At 42.3% G+C, this 15634-nt stretch overlaps 1 protein-coding gene across 8 annotated transcripts in view; it reads right to left on the bottom strand.

Moving 5' to 3' along the window:
- Window positions 1-517, bottom strand: part of LOC128688669 (transcriptional repressor p66-alpha) — a 122301-nt gene extending 121784 nt beyond the window's left edge. For 6 of the 8 annotated variants that reach the window (XM_053776621.2, XM_070084469.1, XM_070084464.1 and 3 more), the window contains exon 1: window positions 331-516. The gene's annotated coding sequence lies outside the window, so the exon portion shown is untranslated. Of the gene's footprint in view, window positions 1-330 lie in introns of all 8 variants that reach the window. The other 2 variants (XM_070084466.1, XM_070084470.1) reach the window with 2 other exon arrangements.
- Window positions 518-15634: the final 15117 nt, after the last annotated feature.

Below are 15634 nucleotides of genomic sequence, written 5' to 3'. Positions count from 1 at the left end.
CTGGATCTTCATGTTGCGCACTCAATATCCTCAATGGTGAAAGGAGAATCAGTGGCAACACAAGCTACATGCCTCAACAAGTAGTAGCTATGATGAAATACAGTATTCTTAGTGGCCAAGATAGTAATTCCGGCCCATAAGTAGCATAACTGGTCAATTTTCCTTATGCACAGTTACAACAATATATATAATCCATATTACACAAGGAAAGGTACCTTTTTTTTATGTATACAGATTTTTGTTTTTGCTAATTAAGTTTTGCCATATTTTCAGTGAATATTTTTCATATATACAAGTGCTTAGTAGTGTTTGTTTATGTTACGACCGAACCTTGGCAAGTGAGCCTTGCTGGTACGCTGTCAGTCCACTTAGAAAGCAATCTGCCACTTCCAATTATTTTCCAGGGATTGTCACCCAAGTGTAACGGCATATCTCCCAGTGGTCTACTTCGTAGAGCAGTTCACGCAGGCCCTTGATCAGCAAACGGCGAGGTCACACCTGTAAAAATAAGAATCTATGACCTCCTTCACCCCATAAAAGAGGAACTGGAAAAAAGACATGCTCTTTGCATACATTTCTTCTTTTCTACACTATTAGGAAGATATTTTTCACTTTCGCATTTTGTATGTAATGCCATTGACATACGTCATTTTGCTTTTAACAAAATGTTAGACAATGTGATTAATGTGATGATGAAATCACAAGCTAGTGGCCAAGTGGACCTAATGCTGCTATCTGTCTGGGACTTGAGCCTGCTTCAGGGTGGCATTCCTTGCCCTTCTCATTCTCACACTAGCATATACCAATACTCCATTTTAGGATGATACTGATACAATCAAAATTAGGCGACGCACACCAATACTGATACCAGTACCATTAAAATTAGCCAATACCTACTGGTAATGATACTGATACTTTGGAACATCCCAACTGCAACCCCCGACACTTTCATTCCTTGACGTACTAATGACTTCCACAGACGAAACTAAATTTCACAAATGAGAAGAAATATATTTGGATGGCTCTAGCAAAATACAGAATGAAAGGTATTCAAAGAAAGGAGGCTAATTCAGGAGAAAGAAAGAATGAATATAGAAATAGGCATAACATTGAGCAATTCGCTTAAGAGAATGGAACAGAAATTGAGGGAGCAGAGAAGAGACACAGACAGATAGTCCCTACGCAATATCCAACACCAGCCTCTTTCCCCTTATCAGCAACCTATCTAAACACAACCGCTCATCTCCCCCAATCAACTGACCCTTTCTACCCACATCCACTAACAACCTGAAACTAGATCACATAAGCTACACCTCAGAAGAAATCCCCCATAACCATGACAGACCCCTAACTAGACAGACATCTCTATCATACCTGACAGACTAGATGTATTATATACATAAAATAAAGATTAAAAGGTCTGGCAAACACATGCAGGTGGCACTGGGAAAAAAAAACACTAAAGAGAAGACACGAGTAACAAGCAGAATCGCATACAGCAGATGAAGCTCACAGTAAAAGATAGGTAAAATTATCAGACAGCATATAGTAAAGGGGAACGGAAGAGTGTGAACAAAATGGAAAGAAAAAAAGGCGAGGGGGAAAGAGGGAAAATGGGGAAATGGTGAAAAGGAGAGGAAAGGGGAAGAGAGGGGATGGGAAAAAGTGTGTACACTATGTATATTACATGATGTATATTACTTGATTTTGCATAAGTGTTCAACAGGTGCGACTATGGTGTGACAGCACACAAAATGTATGCCAAAAAAGTAACTAAAAAAGTGGACAGATGTATATTTACTTTCTTAACAGAACCCCAAGAGTAACAGTAAACAATGAAAAGTTTTGTTCCTCAATGCACAGTACTCGTCCATCTTGTTTCTCATTCTTATATCCTACAGTGACAAGTACACAAATAGCACCGTCACACCCAGAGTAGCACCCATCAAACACAAAATTTTCAGATACATTAATCAGTTTTTTCCATTGAGCCTTAGACAACAATATATTATGTACTTTTACCTCTGACATACTTTTGAGGAGTTCCGAGAGTTTTTCTACTCCCTGGGCCCAGTCAGGGACCAGACTTGTCTGGTGTGTGCCTGGTCAACCAGGCTGCTGCTGCTGGAGGCCCACTGCCCCACATATCCATCACAGCCTGGTTGATCTGGCACCTGGTGAAGATACTTGTCCAGTTTCGTCTTGAAGGCTTCTACACTTGTTCCAGCCATGTTTCTGATATCTTCTGGTAAGATGTTGAATAGTCTGGGACCCCAGATGTTGAGATAGTGTTCCCTTATTGTCCCCACCGCACCCCTGCTCCTCACTGAGCTTATTTTACACTTCCTCCCATCTCTCTAACTCCAGTATGTTATGGCAGTGTGCAGATTTGGGACCAGGCCCTCGAGTACTTTCCAAATATACATTATCATCCATCCATCCATCTCTCTCTCTCTCTCTCTCTCTCCATCTCTCTCTCCATCTCTCTCTCTCTCTCCTCCGCTCCAATGAGTACATGTTCAAGACTTGAAGGCGTTCCCAGTAGTTTAGGTGCTTTACTGGCTCAATGCGAGCCGTAAACGATCTCTGTATTGGTTCCAGTTCCGATATTTCTCCTGCTTTGAACGGGGCCGTCAGTACTGAGCAATATTCTAAGCAAGGGAGCACTAGTGATTTGAAGAGTGTCACCACTGGCATTATTTCCTTTGTTTTGAAAGTTCTCAATACCCACTCCGTCATCTTCCTGGCTGTCGTGATCTTTGTCTTGTTATGATCTTTAAAAGAAAGGTCAGCTGACATAATTATTCCCAGGTCTTTTACGTGTTCCTTACCTTCTATTTGGTGACCCTCTTGAGTTTTGTATAGTGTTCCTTTCGAGTTCTTCATTCTTTCCATACCTAAGCAGCTGGAACTTATCACCATTGAACGTTATGTTCTCTACTGCCCACGGGAAAACCCTGCTTATGTCTTCCTGTACTTTTCCAGTGTCCTGTACCGTAGTGACTTTCATGCTTATTTTAGTGTCATCTGCAAATGATACAAAAGTATGCCGGGTAAACGTTTTTATCTTTGCTATGAGGATGAGAAACAGACGAGGTGCCAGGACAGTGCCTTGGGGCACTGAGCTTTAGATCTCGCTGATGCTGGATCTTGCCCTGTTTACTACTACTATGTGTTGTGCGTGTTAGGAACCTGAAAATCCATCTGCCTACCTTCCCTGTCATGCCCATGGCCTTCATTTTGTGCGCTATCACTCCATGGTCGCACTTGTACCAAACGCCTTTGCAAAATCTGGTCGAGTTTCCTCTTGAAGGTTGTGTTTAACAAAAATGAGTTTCAATTGCTCCGCTACGAAAGAAGGGGGGGGGGGGCTCGGGTATGGTACAAACTCGAATCCTTCAATAGAGCGAAAGTCCCATGTGCGAGACTTAGGAGTAATGATGTCATTAGATATCACATTCAAGATCACAACAATGCTGCCATTGCTGCAGCAACCAAAATGATAGGCTGGATAACTAGAACTTTCAGGACAAGAGATGCTGAGCCAATGATACGCTTCATTTTGCTTGTTCTCTCCAGGTTGGAATACTGTTGTTTAGTGACAGTAGAAAAATGCAGGCAAGACTGCTACCTTTGATACCTTTCATGAATTTTGAGAATCTTACTACTCTCTAAGCTGGACAACGTACAGAGAACCTTCACTGCTCGCATACAGTCAAAGCATCTGAACAACCGGGAACGCCTGTAGCCCCCTTCAATCGTATTCCATGAAGCACAGATGAGAAAGGTACATAATATACACAAGGAAAATCTGAAGGGACTGGTTCCAAACCGGACTGCTGAAATTACTCCTTATGACAACAAAAGATTTGGCAGACTGTGTAAAACGTCTCCATTAAAAAGCAGGGGTGTGGCAGGTACAGTAAGAGAACTGACCCTTCATTGCTCTCCCTCCATGTATTAGGGGAAAAAGCCAACAAACACCTAGCTATCTTCAAGAGTAAACAGGACAAGTTCCTCAAATCAGTGCCTGACCGACTGGGTTGTGGTTCGTACACTGGATTGTGTGCAGCTTGGTTGATTAGCCCTTAATCTCCAGGTTACTGGGACATGGCCAGAAATGTTCTTGACAGAAGCCATCCTTATGGCAATGGGGAAAAAGAAAGAGGGGGGAAGATGTGAAGGGGGAAAAGTAAAGGTGGGAGATGGAAAGTGGGGGTAATGGGAAGAGAAGCAGTGGTCAAGGGAGAGGGAGCTGGAGAGAGAGATGGTAAATGCGAGAGGTGGTGGGAGGTGCGCCAAAGAAGGCATACCTTTGATGAGTTCCGAGAGTTTTTTTCTACTCCAAGAGCCCGGCCTTGCGCTAGGCTCATCTGGTGCTTGCCTGGTCCACCAGGCTGTTGCTGCTGGTGGTCTGCTGACCAACATGTCTATCACCGACTGGCTGATCTGGCACCTGGTAAAGATACCTTTCTAGTTTCCTCTTTGAAGACTTTTACACCTGTCCCAGCAGTGTTTCTGATATCTTCTGGTAAGATGCTGAATAGCCTAGGGCCATGGATGTTAATACGGAGTTCCCCTGCTGTGACCATTACACCCCTACTTTTCATGGGGTTTATTTTGCACTTTCTCCCCATCTCTCTCACTCCAGTATGTTATGGCAGTGTACGGATTTGGAACATGTATTTATATTTTTTTCTCCACTCCAGCGAATACATATTTAAGACAGTCATTCCCAGTAATTTAAATTATTGGCTGTATGCTAACCATAAACAATATCTGTTCCAGCTCTGACATTTCTCCTGCCCTGAACAGGGCCATCAACACTGAGCAATATTGCAAAACAGAGAACAGATTTGAAAAGTGTCACCATTGGCAATATTTCCCTCTATTTGAAAGTTCTCATTATCCACCCAGTCATCCTCCTGGCTGCCGTGACCTTGGTCTTGTGTTCTTTGAAAGAGGAGTCATTCGACATAATTATTCCCAAGTCTTTCACAAGTTTCTCTCGTTCTATTGGACGATCCTTTCGAGTTTTGTATACAGTGTCCCTTTTGAGTTCTTTATTCTTTCTATATCTAAGCAGCTGGAACTTACCACAACTGAACTTCATGGTATTTTCCATTGCCCACTGGAAAATCTTGTTAATCTTCCTGCAGTTTTTCAGTGTCTTCTACCAAGGTGACTTTCATGGTGATCTTACTGTCATCTGTAAATGATAATACAATACAAAACTGTTACGAGTGTTTTTATCCATGTCTGTTATGAGGATAAACAGCAGACGTGCCAGGACAGTGCCTTGAGGTACTAATTTTTTTTTCCTTACTGTAGCAGCAGTGCCCTAGAGAAGACAGGGAGGAGGCAAGCTAAGGAAGGAAGGGGAAGAGAAATGAATCCAAGGCCAACTGTATAGTAGAACTGGACATTATTGGTGCTTTCGACCAAGTGTGGCACAGGGACTCTCGGAAAAACTGTAAGCACTAGAATGCCCACAGATTCTCAATCGGGTTGAGATCAGGAGAATTTCTCCAAATGTGGCAGAGCAAGATCCTGCTGGGAAATGCCTTCTCCATCAGGAAAGTCTATCCACAATGGGAAGTAAATGAATTGCCAGAATTATCTTGTATGGGTCACTGTTCATCGTTCCCTCAACAATAACAAGGCATCCAGGGCCTTTATCAGTAAAACTACCCCAAAACATCTTAGGTGGGTGTTTTGGTGCTTGTTGAATGTATCAATTTCAACGAGGGTCACCATTGCTTCGTCTCACTACCACTGATCTATACCCATGTGCTTCAAAATGAGCTACATCTGAATGAAAACATATCTTTTCTCCATTCATCTGTCATCCATCCCTTATGAATGAGTGCCCACCACAGCCGTTTTTTCTTCATAGCAGCAGTCAACAGTTGTTTCTTTGCTGGCTTTCAGGCAGTTCAGAAAACTTAAAGGAGCCTTCATTATAAAGTTTAAGAACCAACATTATTGACAGTTGAAGCTAAATCTCTGTAGATGTTTGCTAGTTTTCCTGGGATCATTCACATTTTATGACAACCTTGTCATTGTGAAGCGCTGTCTTGAGTTTTCTTCCATATCGACGCAGCACTCCACAATCACCAGTATTGTCAGCCCTCTTCATAATCCGACAAACAGCTGAAGAAGAGAATTTGACAATACCACATTCATTCACGGAGCAGGCTTGCAGGAACAGCCTTACAGAACAACAGTTTTTGTAGCACTGACGAGAGTCGCAAGGTAACGCCACAGCTGAATGATTGCCAGAAGTTGGTAGTAAACTCTTCTGAAAAGAAAGGAACCCAAACTACATTAAGCTGGAGAGTACAACACGTGAGATAAGCACAAAATTTACTCCTGTCTCAATGTGCACACTGCTGTACTTATCCAAAAGAGAAAATTCCAGCTACTCTCAGTTACATCAATCACCAACCTTCTGCAAAGAACAAAAAGGCAAAATACCATAACGAACAATACACAAATAACCCACACATAAAACAGAGAAGCTTACGGCAACGTTTCAGCCAGACTTGGACCATTTACAGTCACACTAACACGAGTGAGGAGGCAAATTATATATATATATATATATATATATATATATATATACTATATATATATATATATATATATATATATATATATATATATATATATATATATATATATATATATATATGTATATGTATGTATGTATGTATGTCGTGCCAAATATGTAAAACTGGTCAATTAGCAAGAAGTCATTTAAAATTAAGTCCTTTCTAAAAAAAATTCTTATACGCTTAAAGATATATTTTTTTCATTAAGGTTAACGTAAAAATTTATAATTTTGCACCAAAGGGAACTTAGAAAACTTACCTAACCTTATCATAACAAGCTCAATTTATTTTAGCCTAACCCAACTAAATATATTTTAGATTTGTTTACAGTAATTTAATACTCAACAAACAATGAAATATATTTTTTTTCGTTAGGTTCAGAATGATTTTGGCGAAATTATCGCATACATAAATTTTCACTTGTCTTATATGGCAAGATGAGCGTTGATATTTAAGCCAAGATCGCAAGTTCTGCCTATTCGGCACGACATACATACATACATAATATATATATATATATATATATATATATATATATATATATGCGAGGGAGGGGACAAGGAAGAGGGGTAGAAAATATGAGTGGTAGTGGTAAGGCTGGTACTGGAAGCAGTAGAATAAATAGACGTAGTGAAAAAGTAGGAATAGTAGTTTAGTGGCACAAGAGAGGAAGGAAAGTGAAGGGTGAAAGGAGGCAATAATAAAAGTAGTAGCAATAGTAGTAAAAATGGAGTGGTAGACATAGTAGTAGTAGAAGTGGGGTCAAAGGACAAGGAGAAGCCTTGCAGGAGAGCTAAGGACCCACAAGAGGGTAGGATCAAAAACACAGGGATGAGGGGGGGGGGGAACAAAAGGACAAAACTTAAGCCGAAGAAAAAAAGGGGGGGGGAGGAGAAGAAAGGAACAGGTCAAGTCACAAGCGTTCTGAAGTTTGGAGCATTTGACAATGTAATGAGAAAGAAAGGCAACAACAGGGAAGCTTCAACAAGATGGTGACAAAGCTAAAGTAAGGTAGACAGAGCAGAGAGCCAGTCAATAGGATGACTGATCTCCAACGTGACAGAAAAGGGTATTATTGGTGTTAGCAAGCCTAACACCAGGGGACATCTATACCTGGAGAGAATTCTGGGGGTCAACGCCCCTGCGGCCCGGTCTGTGACCAGGCAGAGAAGTACGAACTAGATTACTACAAAGGGTGTTAATTTGGTTGAAAGTAAGTTTGATGTCTAAGGACTGGAGAGAGTTGTTGAGATTAGAAAGACTGGAAATACAGGGAAGGCAGAACAGATTTCACAGGAGTAGTGTTTGGGAAAGAAGAAAATATGTTTAATATGTGAGAAAGCTGAGTTTATGAAATCGGCAGGGTAGCCAAGACAAGAGAATGAATTATGAAGAGTAGAAATTTCCGATTCAACGAACTGAGGGTCACAAATGCGGAGGGCACGGAAAAAGAGAAAACACTTTTCTTGACAGGAAAATGATGGCAGGTCACATTTGTTCCTGAGAAAACAAATGATAATGGTCTCTAGGGAGCATGGTGGTAATGCTGGAGCAGTGGCAAGAATGAATGGGCGAGTTTTGGAACCCCAGGAATGAAGTCAAAATTCTTGGTGTAAAATCCAACTAGATACCGACCATGAAGAACCAAGTTGTAAATCTTGCAAACAAGGTGGCCAGGAAGCTTACAGCACTTTGACGTATATCTCATCTGCTAGAGAGTAGAGGTTGCAAGATTCTGTACGAAACAAGTACTCTCACACTTTGAATATGCCCCGCTGTCTTGGATTGCCTCCCCCCCCCCTCCATCTCATCTGCAACTTTACTTGGTTCTTGTCAACAAGGAAACACTTATTAATAATCTTGAGGTTAACGATGATCTTGAGAAAGCAATCACAAATCACACAGTTGCAATATATCTTGGAATTACCCTAATAACTACAATCAAATCTCTGCCCCTGACTTATGCCTGGCCGACTTCATGGGACTGAGAAATTACCCGAGTGGGTAATTACCCGAATGGCCTCACTATGGGTCAGGTGGTGATGGATGCCAATATGACATTTTTCAGAATACAGTTCTAGCTGCTCAGACTACTTATGTTCCAGATAGGGAAATTAGATTAAACAACAATGATCTTAAATTGATAAACAATAGATTACAATATTTCATTGGTCAGAGGAGAAGCATTTACAGGCAAATAAAAAGAGGAGAGGGGCAGTTAGGAAAACAATATACTTAAAGAGAAATAAAAAAAAGAAAAACAATGAGATTATGAAGTTAAATCTGCAAGGGATTCAAAGATTAATCCAAAAGTTTTCTTTCAGGTATATAGAAGTAAGATTAGGGACAAGGTAGGCCTGCTCAAACGTCACTTGGCTCAGCTCACTCAAAGTGATAAAGAAATGAGTAGAGTTTTTAACACTTATTTCCTCTCAGTTTTCACGCATGAAGATACTAGTAAAATTCTAGGGAATAATAAATTATGTAGAACAGAAGGAAACTAAGTTTTGCACAATTGAGGTCACTAATGACATGGTTCTCAGACAAATAGATAAATTAAAATTAACAAATCCCCAGGCCCTGATGAACTGTTCACAAGGGTTTTAAAGAAATTTAAGGAGGAACTGTGACTTTTTTGGGTTATCCTAGGTTCTCTACACATATGCTGCTATGTATGATAATTCTATGTAACTGTATTTGTGTATACCTGAATAAACTTACTAACTAGGCAAACCTTTGGCAAGTCTTTCCAACATATCACCACAAACTGGCATTGTGCCAGATGAAGCTGAAAATGGCAAATGTGATACCTATCTACAAAGCAGGAAACAGGTCCTTAGCTTCGAACTATAGACTAATGAACCTAACCTCCACAGTGGGAAAATTTATGGAATCAAAAGAAATTGACTAAAGGATCTCAGCGTGATTTTACTTTTTTCACTAAGGTATTTGAGGAGGTAGACCTTGATAATGAATATGATATTGTGTATATGAACTTCAGTAAGGCTTCTAACAGTCCGACATCGGAGGCTACTGAGAAAAGTTGAGACACATGGAATAGGATAAATTCTTTCCTAGAGGTGAGGCTAACAAAGGCAACAGTTTTTGCATAAACAGGGAGAAATCTGAGTGGGGACACATGACAAGCGGTATTCCACAGGGGTCGGTGTTGGGCCTTTCGTTGTTCACAGTTTACATAAACGACATAGATGAGGGACTAAATAATGACTCGTACACTGTCAGAGGGCGAGGCATAGCCCACTAATAGAAAAAAGAATGTAATCACAGAGGGCACGTCCCTCTCAAATCCATCCCTTCTCTCTTGAAAAGTTGTCAAAGGTGTTTTCTGGCTGACCACCTCAAAACTACGTCTTCAAGGGTGATGGACTAATTACATCGTCTTCACATCTCTACTGTTAAGGAAATGGTATGGTGATACCGACAAGATGTGGAAAAAGACACTCGTGTACAGTTCAGGACAGTTATTAAAGAAAGTTTCGCCACGAGTGGCTTCTTCAGTCCTAATACAGAGAAAATTAAGAAAGCGCGTGTATATATATAAAGGCAGGAGTTAGGTGAAGTGTCGCGTGGGTAGAGGTAGAGAAGGAGGAGGAGGAGGAGGTAGAGAAGGAGGAGGAGGAGGTGGAGAAGGAGGAGGTAGAGGAGGAGGAGGTAGAGGAGGAGGTAGAGAAGGAGGAGGTAGAGAAAGAGGAAGTAGGAGGAGGAGGAGGTGGTAGAGGAGGAGGAGGTGGTAGAGGAGGAGGAAGTAGAGGAGGAGGAGGAGGAAGTAGAGGAGGAGGAGGAGGAAGTAGAGGAGGAGGAGGAGGAGGTGGTAGAGGAGGAGGAGGTGGTAGAGGAGGAGGAAGTAGAGGAGGAGGAGGAGGAAGTAGAGGAGGAGGAGGAGGAAGTAGAGGAGGAGGAGGAGGAAGTAGAGGAGGAGGAGGAGGAGGAAGTAGAGGAGGAGGAGGCGGAAGTAGAGGAGGAGGAGGCGGAAGTAGAGGAGGAGGAGGAAGTAGAGGAGGAGGAGGAGGAGGAGGAGGTAGAGGAGGAGGAGGTAGAGGAGGAGGAGGTAGAGGAGGAGGAGGAAGTAGAGGAGGAGGAGGAGGTAGAGGAGGAGGAGGAAGTAGAGGAGGAGGAGGAAGTAGAGGAGGAGGAGGAAGTAGAGGAGGAGGAGGAAGTAGAGGAGGAGGAGGAAGTAGAGGAGGAGGAGGAGGAAGTAGAGGAGGAGGAGGAGGAAGTAGAGGAGGAGGAGGAGGAAGTAGAGGAGGAGGAGGAGGAAGTAGAGGAGGAGGAGGAGGAAGTAGAGGAGGAGGAGGAGGAAGTAGAGGAGGAGGAGGAGGAAGTAGAGGAGGAGGAGGAGGAAGTAGAGGAGGAGGAGGAAGTAGAGGAGGAGGAGGAAGTAGAGGAGGAGGAGGAAGTAGAGGAGGAGGAGGAAGTAGAGGAGGAGGAGGAAGTAGAGGAGGAGGAGGAAGTAGAGAAGGAGGAAGTAGAGAAGGAGGAGGAAGTAGAGAAGGAGGAGGAAGTAGAGGAGGAGGATGAAGTAGAGGAGGAGGATGAAGTAGAGGAGGAGGAGGAAGTAGAGGAGGAGGAGGAAGTAGAGGAGGAGGATGAAGTAGAGGAGGAGGATGAAGTAGAGGAGGAGGAGGAAGTAGAGGAGGATGATGAAGTAGAGGAGGAGGATGAAGTAGAGGAGGAGGATGAAGTAGAGGAGGAGGAGGAAGTAGAGGAGGAGGAGGAAGTAGAGGAGGAGGAGGAAGTAGAGGAGGAGGAGGAAGTAGAGGAGGAGGAGGAAGTAGGAGGAGGAGGAGGAAGTAGAGGAGGAGGAGGAAGTAGAGGAGGAGGAGGAAGTAGAGGAGGAGGAGGAAGTAGAGGAGGAGGAGGAAGTAGAGGAAGAGGAGGAAGTAGAGGAGGAGGAGGAAGTAGAGGAAGAGGAGGAAGTAGAGGAGGAGGAGGAAGTAGAGGAGGAGGAGGAAGTAGAGGAGGAGGAGGAAGTAGAGGACCTGTTGACATGTTACAGCAGTTTCCAGAATGGATAATATCCTGTTGATTAGCAATTTTGAGATACTGTAACTACCGGACTTTTGCTTTATAGTGTTACTGACAGCAATTACGGCGGCTTCTATGCATTTTCTTCGTCTTAAATCGTCTTCTTTAATCACTAGTTTAGCCTCACTGAATTTCATGAGGTGTCAAACATCATTTCTGCAAGCATTTTTGTGTTCAATGATCCTAATGTCCAGATATTTGGCTGTTTCCCCTACATATACTTTGTCACACCACCCACATGGTATAGTGTAAATTCCTGCACTTGTGCCAGAATCATGCTTGGGTTTTTGTATCAGATTCCTAATAGTAGTTGATGAGCTGGAGATATTTTAGCCAGTTTTCTGTCAAACATTTCTGAAACTTTAGTAGCAACGTTGCTGACCGGTAAAACGATCCAATAATGTTGGTAGAACTACCGACAATATGTAAAGTAAAAGGACACAAGTGCAACTAATGTGACATTTTTATTGTGGCAACGTTTCGCTCTCCATGAGCTTTGTCAAGCCCTCACAAACAGTACATGGACACACAGGGTATATATAGGCTCAGAGTGAGGTGCAATACTAGTAGTAGCAGTAGTGATATAAGTAGTAGTAGTAATAATACAATATGTTAGAACAATTAACTTGTACACGAGTAAAGGATATAAAAGCTATTACTTGGGAAACATAAAAATTGGTTAGACAAATATTTCTATTGGAGGCTGGATAGAGGTCTGTTTCAATGTTCATTCTCTGTAATGTGCTTGTGTGGTATTAACAGGAGAGACTATGTGATGGCAGGGTTTACTGTTTTCAGGAGGATTCTTGCTAAGACTTCAGAGATGGTGAAGCTGCCTTTGTTTTGTTTAATTGTATTAGAAACAGCGATTAGTGCTGATTCAAGGCACTTGCGTCTGCGGAAATTAGTTTCTTTGATCACCCGCCTCAATGAACACATTTATACATGTAGGAACGATAACTTGAACAACGCCCGTGTACAACACCGTAATTCCACCAATCATCTCATGAAATTCAGGGACGCCCAATTGGTGATCAAAGAAACTAATTTCCGCAGACGCAAGTGCCTTGAATCAGCACTAATCGCTGTTTTTAGTACAATTTTAATACATCAGCTGCACTTGTGTCCTTTTACTTTATATATTGTCGGTAATTCTACCAACATTATTACAGATGAATGGTTCAGAGAACCGACATGTTGATAAATTAGACATGTGCAACTCTTGGGTATCTTTATTGTGGAAACGTTTCGCCACACACTGGCTTCATCAGTCCATACAAAGGAGAAACTTGAAGAACAGGATGAGAATGAGGTAATCAGTCCCTCAACCTTGAGTCGATGTGTTCAGTCCATCAATCTTGAATAGAATGCGGCATATGAGCGGAGAAGCAGCTTATAAACCGTATGGCAGGAGAGGTGCAGCAGTCATAGGTGGTGTCACATTTGTTCAATGTCGAAGCAGGTCGTGCCCAAGAAATAGGCACTGATGAAGCCACTGTGTGGCGAAACGTTTCCACAATAAAGATACCCAAGAGTTGCACATGTGTCTAATTTATCAACATTATTACAATTAAACAAAAAGGCAGCTTCTCCACCTCTGAAGTCTTAGCATGAATCCTCCTGAAAACAGCAAACCCTGCCATCACAGTCTCTCCTGTTAATACTACACAAGCACATTACAGAGAATGAATGAACATTCGAACAGGCCTTCTCTATCCAGCCTCCAATAGAAATATTTGAAAGCTAAGACACATGTGCAACATCTGGATATCTTTATTGTAGACGTTTCGCCATCCAGTGGCTTTATCAATACAGATTCTAGGACATAATAGGAAGACAGTAGAACTATATACAAAAGATGAGGTAATCAGTCCCTCGGCCTTGGAGTTAGTGTTCACAGCATCGTGGTGGAGGAGAATCTGGAGCAAAGGCAAGAAGACTGGCGTTTATATAGGCGTCAGTGGAAGGGACGGGCAGCAGACGAGGGCAGTCACTGGTAGGCGGGATTCCCCAGTGGAAGTAGGTCCATCCCAAAGAGATGGGTTAGTTGCAGCAGCCGTGAAGAAGGTCTTGTAGATGTCCTCTGAACCAAGATTCTTGCCTTTGCTCCAGATTCTCCTCCACCACGATGCTGTGAACACTAACTCCAAGGCCGAGGGACTGATTACCTCATCTTTTGTATATAGTTCTACTGTCTTCCTATTATGTCCTAGAATCTGTATTGATAAAGCCACTGGATGGCGAAACGTCTACAATAAAGATATCCAGATGTTGCACATGTGTCTTAACTTTCATATTGTCGGTATTTTATACCTTTCTTGCACAATAGAAATATTTGTCTAACCTATTTTTATGTTACCCATGTAATAGCTTTTATATCCTTTTACTCGTGTGCAAGTTAATTGTTCTACCATATTGTATTACTACTACCTCTAATACTGCACCTCACTGAGCCTATATATACCCTCTGTGTCCATTTACTGTTTGTAAGGGCTTGACAAAGCTCCTGGAGAGCGAAACGTTGCCACAATAAAAATGTCACATTAGTTGCACTTGTGTCCTTTTACTTTACACAAAACGATGCAACTTGGAGGCCTTTCTTCAACTTGATTGGTGTTGGACTTGAGGATACGTGTTGCACGGTTCCTGCAGTTACGTATGAAGTGTAGGGGAAAGTGTAGTGAACTAAAAGAATGGATGATGTATGTGCATTCGTCTTCGAGGGACTGGGGACTGGAAATTCTGTAGGCTCTCAGAAAGAAGCCAATAACTATCCCTCTTAGTTTTGATGTACTCGACTGAAGAAGCCTACTGTGTAGGCGAAACATTTTAGAATAAAGATATCTAACTGTTGCAAATGTGTCTTACTTACCAGGTTAGGCAAATACACGAGTGGGTGTGAATTGAACCTGACTAGCTTGTGCTAATAGGTCTGATGCAGTGCTCCTTTCTTTTTGAGTGGATGTGACATGGACTTGACTAGCTTAGACCAGTAGGTGACTTGAATCTGCCTGGCATGAACCAATAGGCCTCGCGTGCACGCCAAGTGGGACACAAACCATACCCCCGGCCGGGGGTATGGTTTGTTTGCAATCGTGTCATTACGATTTCTTGAGTCATGTTGACGGCAGTGGAAATGTAAACACATATGCAGTATAATGTGATCCTTTATTGACTACTTGTTGAACAAACAAGTGTTTGTTCAAAGGTTGAACAAACACTTGTTCAACCTTTGGACGAAGACCTACTTCGACTAGTGGATGGTACCACTATGACCCCGCCTCCGCCTGCTTCACCTCACCTCACTACAGTATATAAGCCACGTCTACGGCCCTATGCTGTACATTCTACAAGATTGATGGACTGAACACATCGACTCCAGGCTGAGGGACTGATTACCTCATACTCCTCCTCTCCTTACGCCTTCCTCTTTGTATTGGACTGATGAAGCCACTGTGTGGCGAAACGTTTCCTGAATAAAGATTCCCATATGCTGCATAGAAAATACTTGTTCAATCATCGTGCATTCTTCTTCAAGAAACTCATTGCTGCAGATTCTGAGTGCACGCAGGAAGAAGCCTATAATTACACCACGTTTGGTTTTGGTGTCGTGGTGAGAGTAAAAGTGCACTCAGAATCTGCAGCAATGAGTTTCTTGAAGAAGAATGCACGATGATTGAACAAGTATTTTCTAAACTCCACTATCCTCGTCACTTCATCAGAGACTGCAGACGACGGGCATTAAACATCTTCAACACACCCAGAGAAGACACTGCCGAGAAGAGATACATAGTCCTCCCCACCAACTCCATTGCCAAACACGTTTCCAACATCTTTTCCAATACCTCATTTCAAGTATCTACCTCCACAACCACGACCATCAAGGACATTACCAGTGATAGACAGGACAAGCTTCCACCCTCTGCAGGGGTATACATAATCCCTTGTAATGACTGCAACAAGTTATACGTGGG

The sequence above is a fragment of the Cherax quadricarinatus genome, chromosome 13, assembly GCF_038502225.1.
Source record: "Cherax quadricarinatus isolate ZL_2023a chromosome 13, ASM3850222v1, whole genome shotgun sequence".
Taxonomy (NCBI): Eukaryota; Metazoa; Arthropoda; class Malacostraca; order Decapoda; family Parastacidae; genus Cherax; species Cherax quadricarinatus.
The sequence above is the reverse complement of the archived record's forward strand: the minus strand, read 5'-3'. Positions and strand labels throughout refer to the sequence as shown.